We start from the raw sequence: 8,146 nt of genomic DNA on the forward strand, positions 1-8,146 counted from the left end.
ATCCATTTCACAAAATAATTCAAATGTGGAGACATAGATAGATATAATATCGCTTGTTTGCCAGATATGCAGTGAACCATTTGATAATGAACAGCTCCCCTTCATTCCGAAAATAACGGGTATTTAAGGTTTTAATAAGGCGGCTAAGCTGAGAAATTATGGTCGTGATTTCGAGCTCGGTGACAAATACCACGTGGAAAGTCGCAAATGGTTCTATCATAACCTTCAAAGCCCTAAACGACAAAGCACAAGGATACATAATAGATCTTCTCATATGCACAGTCCTACTAGAAACTTAAGATCAACGAATAAAGATCTATTGATGGCCCCAGGCCCAGCTGCCAATCGTGAGATAGGTCGCTGTTTATTTGCATACTCGGCCCCTTTTCTATGGAATTCACCACCCTTGTCAGTTACGCTGACTAAGTCTGTAGAAAGTTTCAAATCTCAGCTTAAAACTCATTTTTTCCACGCGGCTTATATTCTTGTCAGCAGTGAATGAATTTGTTCAACTTTGAAAAGCGCAATAGAAACTATCATCAAGTATTTTTGCGCTATATAAATTGAGAATTATTATTCAACTAAGTTTGCACCATGTTGTAAAGTGGAGGGGGGAGCCTGTATCCGTGGTGCCAAGGTTCATTTTTGCGTACCATTGTCTATATCTAGAAAGTCAATTGTTCACCACTCTGTGTAACTTAAATACAAAATGCATATTGTCGAACGTATGCACGATATTGATGTAACGAAACTATACGTCCGCCTGTGTGCCTGTGGGAACACCACCGCAAACCACAAGCTAGGGGATAGGTAACTTATATTTAGCTTATATTTAAAGGAGCTAAATCGCTAATATTTGGGACATAGAAATGGACACAAATGGGTCGCAACGCATATAATAATGTAATATTTACATGCAATATTTTATGTTTTTACTCTAATTTCTAATCAGAAATACACCAGAAGTCTCAATCGAATGGCAATTTGTAGAGTCTGGTTATTCCAGCCTACACCGATAGTGTTTATTGCGCATGCTCTCCAGATAAGAATATGACGTCACCGTTTGACATGACTTGTGGAATATGTCTAGCCTCGTTCTTCGAGTCCCTTGTTACAAATGGCGCAGAAACGAATCGTGTACCAATGGTAAAATGTTTGTCTTAAATATTAGATATCCGAAGCCCATCTTTTTCCGGTAAGATCACAACATCAATATTGATTTAAATTGACAAATAATTCGTGTTTTCAATGTCGAAGACTTTGGATGATATCGAGTTAGAGACTTGGCTACCTTAATGTCATGTGTGTGTAGTTTCCTGTATATAACCATTGTATTATGGATATTGTATTCGATATATAAAATTAATTATAACCAACAAATTTCGAATTTTCCCACCAAAACTGACCGCCATCTGAAAGTATTTCTCAATATTGACTTCGCGGTATAACTAACCCCCAAAATCTATATGGAAAGAGAATCAGTTATCCCGAAAATGTATATTTAGATTATTAGATACCAAACTCGATCATATTATGATAATTGGATAAACATTGGCATTTTCCAGAACAAATTGGCGGCCATTTTGACGTAAGTTGTATGGAACTGTGGTAAACTTACTATAGACATGGACGCTGATTGGTTAATCAAATGTCTAACAACATAGGGTCAAAAGCCGCTGGTATGACCTTTGACGCGACCTCCCTCTATATCTAGTCAGATCTTCATGTAGTAGAGGCCATCGAAAGTATGAAAAAAGAACGAAACGAAATATAGATCTGTATAACCATCCTCTTAATTTCAGATGACGTGTGTCGGTATGAAGAGTCGACGATCACGTCGTTTACGTCTACACATAGACAGGGTTCTGAAACAACATTAAATGAGTGTAAATCTACCTGTGATAATACATCTGGCTGTTTCCTGACGGCTAATATAAAGAACGGGTGTGCAATGCTGCTAGCGACAGATGTCAGTACCACACCAATCGCTATAAGGAACTGTTCATATGGTAAGTATTGTATTTATATTGATTCGACATACTTAAACAAGCTACATCTAGTTTAATAGTCGAGGGCGGGACAGTAAGTAATACATTGATACTGGTCGAAGACGTTGGTCCGAGTGTTGTGTCAATGCTTTACTGAATGTTTTGCTCGAGACACTTTAAATACAGACACTATCCCAAAAGTGTATCTCAATGAAATCCAGTTTAAATACGGTCACATTGGCATGCTATTTGTAATAATAGTGACGTCATCAAAATAAAGTATTGAAATAGGTTTATCTGTTGTGTTGTTTAATTTACAATTATTACTCAAGTTCTGTTTGTATTTGTTCTGTTTTTTTATTAAATGTTGTATATTGGGGCGCCGGTGATATACAGTGGGTCATTTGATGTATATTGTAGTGCCTGTAATATACAGTGAGCTATATAATGTAGTTGCATATACATGTATGTTTATTGCAGGGAATGTACCGGGAAATGACAGCGCGTCAAGTGATCAACTCAGTGATGGTAAGTGGCGTACGGAAACCAAAACTCAAATACATTTACCTACTGTTGTTTGTGTATCGTAGAGAGTGTATATACATTGTAGCATAAATAAGAAACTTCCTCGACTCTGAGTGGTCGAAAAGTATGGTCGAATGGACAATAAAAACCCCTCATCACTTTTACAGCCAATTTTAGGTATATCCTCCTCATCTGCCCCCACCACCATCCCCACACAAAGTATAACAATTTCCCAGAGGCATTATATACACTTTTTGATAGATGTACATTGCTATTAAAGATACATTATGGGAGATTAGATAAAGAGCTGACAGTTCTCACTATAAAACTGAAAAACTAGATAACGTAAAGGGAATCTGCTGAAAATTTCAGTCAAATTGATCCACTCTGAACCAAGAATTTATCGCAGATTAGCAATGACATCGTGAGTTGATTATGGTTTGGATAAGTTAATTATTGTCTAATTAATAATTTAGATAACATTGCAGGCCTAATTAAGAAAGACCTGCAATAGGCAGATTCAGCTCTTGCATAATGCATCTTTAATGAATGTTTTACTAATCTATGTATATCAACATTATCACATTTCCCGCGATTTATAGGCATCGGACCTCGTCCCGACAGCGCCCCCAACCCTCCCTACTGAGCCATGTGTTAGTCCCGAAATGACCCAGTTTGTGTTGAGTGGACGTTAAACCCCATCTCTATCTATCTATTCCCCTTCAGCCACCTGACTAAATGTAATTGACAGTTAAATATATATGTAATGTATTTCTATTGATATGTGCGTTTTGTGTAATAGACAGTGAGACACATGATGTAGTTGTTTATTGTAGAGAATACAATTTACAGTGGGACATATATGATGTAGTATGTGATGATTCTGACCCGGTGTTGGTCGTGAACATTAGGCGTGGTTACCCCTTGCAGGGGTGCAGGACAGGCGGAGGAGGGGCTTGGCGTATGACTGCCTTCATTAGCCCCGATTGAGCAGAAAAGCAGGACGCATAACCCAATTTTATTTATGTACAGGCTTATCTGATATTTCAGTGTCATCTACGATAACGGTCACACGTACCATTACAGAAACGTCAACGGCTACGTTATCTACAGGGACTGGTTCTTCCTCATTTGATGTTTCCACGGTAACAGAAACACAGACCCAATCTTGTGAAACCGTAACCGTTGACGTCACTGGATCGTCTTCGTCGACAGTTCTGTACTCTTCAGGGATGGCCCCAGCTATCGACGCAACCATACAGCCATCGTTCAATTCTTCTGAAGTTAATGAGATAATTTCTTCAAGTCCAACTGGGATTAAAGGCACTATTGGTTCCGACGGGATTATGAGAACATTGGTGTGTCGTGACGTCATCGTTGTGACCCCTGATCCCGTAGCAGAGCAAGCGGCAGTAAAAAGTATCGTGGACAAGTTAACGGTTGACAAGAAAAACATATCTGCTGTCGTTCAGAAAAAAGTAAGTGCACAAGATAAACGACCCAGTTCTGTTGCTATTGGTTACATGGGAATAGTTTTCCTGATAATCCCGTTTCTTTTAATCATTGCTGTAGATTTACCGACGTGTGTTCGGTGCGGAAGAGACGTCATCAAAATATGTAAGGACGAAGACATATCTTAATCTGTGGATGTCAGATATGATACAGAGAATAAAACTATCAACATTTGGTGTGGACGACTCCTGGAACACTTTATTCAAGTCTATCTGAAGATATTTGATGTACTTTTCCAGCTGTCCGCTGACGTTAGATTATAGAAGACCAAACAGCTCTTTATTCAGTGTTCTTAATTCGTAGTTCTTGATTCTCAGTTCAACATTTTGTGTGCACGATTCTTGAAAAACGTTTAGACACTTAAGGAACTATCTGAAGATATGTGATGTAGTTTCAAGCTGTTCCCTGACGTTAGATTATGGAAGATCAAACGGCTCTTTATTCAGTGTTCTTAACTCTTAGTTCTTGATTCTCAGTTCAAGATTTTGTGTGGACGATTCTTGAAAAACTTTTAGACACTTAATGAACTATCTGAAGATATGTGATGTAGTTTCAAGCTGTTCCCTGACGTTAGATTATGGAAGATCAAACGGCTCTTTATTCAGTGTTCTTAACTCTTAGTTCTTGATTCTCAGTTCAACATATTGTGTGGGAGATTCTTGGAACACTGTTAGTCGCAAAGAACTGCATGTTTCTGAATATGTGTGATGTGGTTTCCGGCTGTCCTCTGACGTTAGATGCGAACTTCTTGATTAGAAATCACTTTGTGTCTGGACAATATGTCTACAACTGAGACGGATGTGTGAAATCTTTCCGTTTAACTTTCATTTATTGGCGCACGCTTGGAATCGAAACCACGTCACATGATATAAAGCATTAAACCATTCGGCGACCTAAACCCTTACAGGGACTACGTGAAAGGGACACAATTACAAATTTGTATCATGTTTTTGAGATTTTGTTCTCCCTTGGGGTTTGCGCCTCCGCGCAAATGGCGAAAAAATCACACACTTTCAATGTGGTTTTCAAGATTATAATTATAACCATAATGCTTAACCAATGTCAAACATCTACCGTGGGTCCGATATGTTACAAATCGACTCTAGCATGTTCCACACAGCTCATTAATACAAGGCGGCACTGGGGGGACCCCTTCTCCCCCCTTCCCAGCACACACACATAAATATTCTATTTTGGGGACCCGGACGGGATCTTGTTCTTCATGCAAAACATAGGTCACGACGCCCCTGACCCCTACCACGCTCTAAAAGAACGCTCTTTAACAATTATCTAACCCAGTGTTTTAGCTAAAATTTCCAGATGATGCAAGGTAATTCTATTTCTTTAGGTTTCTTTAGGAATTTTTTCCTCTCAACCGGAAATGTTATGCCTAACTGCTTTTGTCACAGCTATTTTTATTCTGAATTGATTGACCTCTAATAATATTAATATGCATATATAGAAATTTATAGCGTAACTATGAAACAAAATTAACTTTTTATTCTTTATTCTCTATTTGTAGATAGGTAATTCTGAATTGTTTGAGCTCAAATAAAAGTTATCTTTAAAACGTACGATCGATCATTCTTTGTCCTCTATTTATAGATAGATTAAAATCTACCTTCAGACTTGTTTATAATCATAGACTAGACCTGTTCAGTATGTAATATTTATTTGTCGACAGAATTTAAAATACCTCCATATAAATTCATTTACTGGAAGTAAAACTTATAGAAAACTTATTTTATCAGAATGTTTATTCATCATTCTAAAATATTTGTTAAATAAATCTGTTCTACCATCACATCATTTTTAATTCATTCATTTCATAGCAATCTTCTGATTTGTCATCTGCAACGTTTAATATTGAACTTTTATGTTTTTATGTTTTTCGATAACAATCTTAATAAATATGATAAAGTTTTTGTTTGTTTATCATTACGGCCTGTCATTGAGTCAACTGACGGGGTTTCGATTCCCCGGTTTTATGTGACAAGGAGTAGGGTCGCCTGTCCAACCTCGTATTTTCCGCGGTTTCCTCCCACTGCTAAAGATCCCTACGCGCAAGAGATGCCTTTGTCAATCGTCGATCAGCCATTACCATGTCATGTCATGGTTGATATTGATGGCCTTCCAGGGCGCGGGTCATTGTCATGGCTCTCTCTGTCATGGTTAAATTCCGCAGCCCACTTCTTTACCGTGGAAAAGAAAGGCCAGCATCCCCTAAAGTAGAGACCGTGTTGTCAAAAGTTTGTTGCCATCCAATCCTTTTCAGAATCAAAACTTTTGATTCAGCTCTTAGAAGATAGTGTGCAGCAGGACCCTCAATCGTTTGGTTTGTTTGAAAACAGCCGTTGATGTCTTTAAAGTAGGGCACGTGTTGGCATGTCAGGGGGTTAGACTTAGAGTCCAGGCATTATATCTTTAAAAATGTTTAATAATGATTGATGCGAAACAAACAAATTAATGAATAAAAATGCTAATCTCCTAAAGAAATGAAATTAAATGTGCTGTAGCGTCCTACTATTCCCAGATCGGTTAATCTCCAACAGAAATGAAATGAAATGGGGTTTAACGTCCTACAGTTCTGTTCCTAACCTGGGCTAATGAAGACGGGCATACGCCATACAGTGTGAGGGAAATTTTGCCAGGGCAGCGGCGCTACAGCCTACTCTTATATCTGATTCCAATTACTGCCAAGAGATCTTTTACGTGCACGCCAATGTGTACACGAGACCTCGGGTTTTCGTCCCATCCGAACGACTAGACAGCTGTCGTTGTCAAGCCCTCCATCCTGCATCACTGACAAGGGGAAACCACGCCGGAAAATCTGAATGAACTTTCTCGGCCAATAGAGAGATCGAACACCCGACCTCAAGGATAGCGAGCCATCGTCTTACCCACTTAAACACCGTGATCCCCCTAATCTCCAACAGGCTCACGGTACGTATAGTGTTAATACACCATGGGGCTTACAGTGGCTAAGTGGGTAAGACGCTGGCTCGATAGCTTTGAGGTGTGGTGTTCGATCCCTGCATTAGCCGAGAAAGTTCATCCAGATTTTCCAGCGTGGTTTCCCCTTGTCTGAAATGTTACGTTTGTAGTTCTAAAATTCATCGGAATTCTAAAAATATGTTGTTTATTGTTACGGCCACGGAACGTCCATACTCCTCGCAGTGTTTCGTTTGATTATACCTAATCCCACTAAACACTGCTTTAAAGAAGGCAAATTTCTGTTCCAAATTATGACTGGTCAATGGTCCGATTAACAACCTATAGCTAATTGGGTTACAAAAGCATTACGCTTAAAACAGAGCTCCAAATTGGACCAAATATGTTTAGGCTACTTAACGTTACGTCATGACGCACGATTTTATCATGTCCAATTAACCAGTGCATAGCAGATTATTGCAGAAAAACTAATTGCATGACAAACAAGGCTGTCAAATCAAAAACAATGTAAACAATACTGTTTGGAGACGAACATACTTTCACCGTTTTTAATACCTTAAATCACTGTCCAAAGTTTTAGGGAAGATCCAGATTAAACGAAGGGCTGTCATGTTGCTGTACTTGGGATAGATTTGATTGAACGGGAAGAATAGACAAACTCCCTCAAAAGCTCAAGTATCAGAAGCCAATCTAGCAATGGCCAGAGAGGGGTTTCTCGGGCCATTGCTTCGGGAATATGCGGAACGTAAGTAGATCGAGGCATTTGTCATCTAAGCTTCAACTACAAGGATACTTGCGCACTAAACTTATTAAAACCTTTAAAAAGTTTTATGGCCGTCATATTGATTTGATTGGTAAATATAACGTGTCTCTCTCGGCTATTATTCTAGATATATTTAATTGACACGTAAACTATTACTATCTCCCTGATAATGTCTACTACATCGTTAACACAGTTCATCGCGTGCATTTTGCATACCGATAGTTCATTGGCCAATCAAGCTTACTCTTCCGGACACCTGTTACCACTGTTTGTCGTGTATTTTGTACACGAGGAGCAGTCCATTTGCTGATTACACTATTTTGCTTGAATACACTATTTTGCCTATAACGTTTTTTAGGACTTCGAATTCTGTCTTATGGTTTGGATTGTTCGTACTTGGTTTTAT

Source organism: Patella vulgata, chromosome 3 (genome assembly GCF_932274485.2).
Source record: "Patella vulgata chromosome 3, xgPatVulg1.2, whole genome shotgun sequence".
Taxonomy (NCBI): Eukaryota; Metazoa; Mollusca; class Gastropoda; family Patellidae; genus Patella; species Patella vulgata.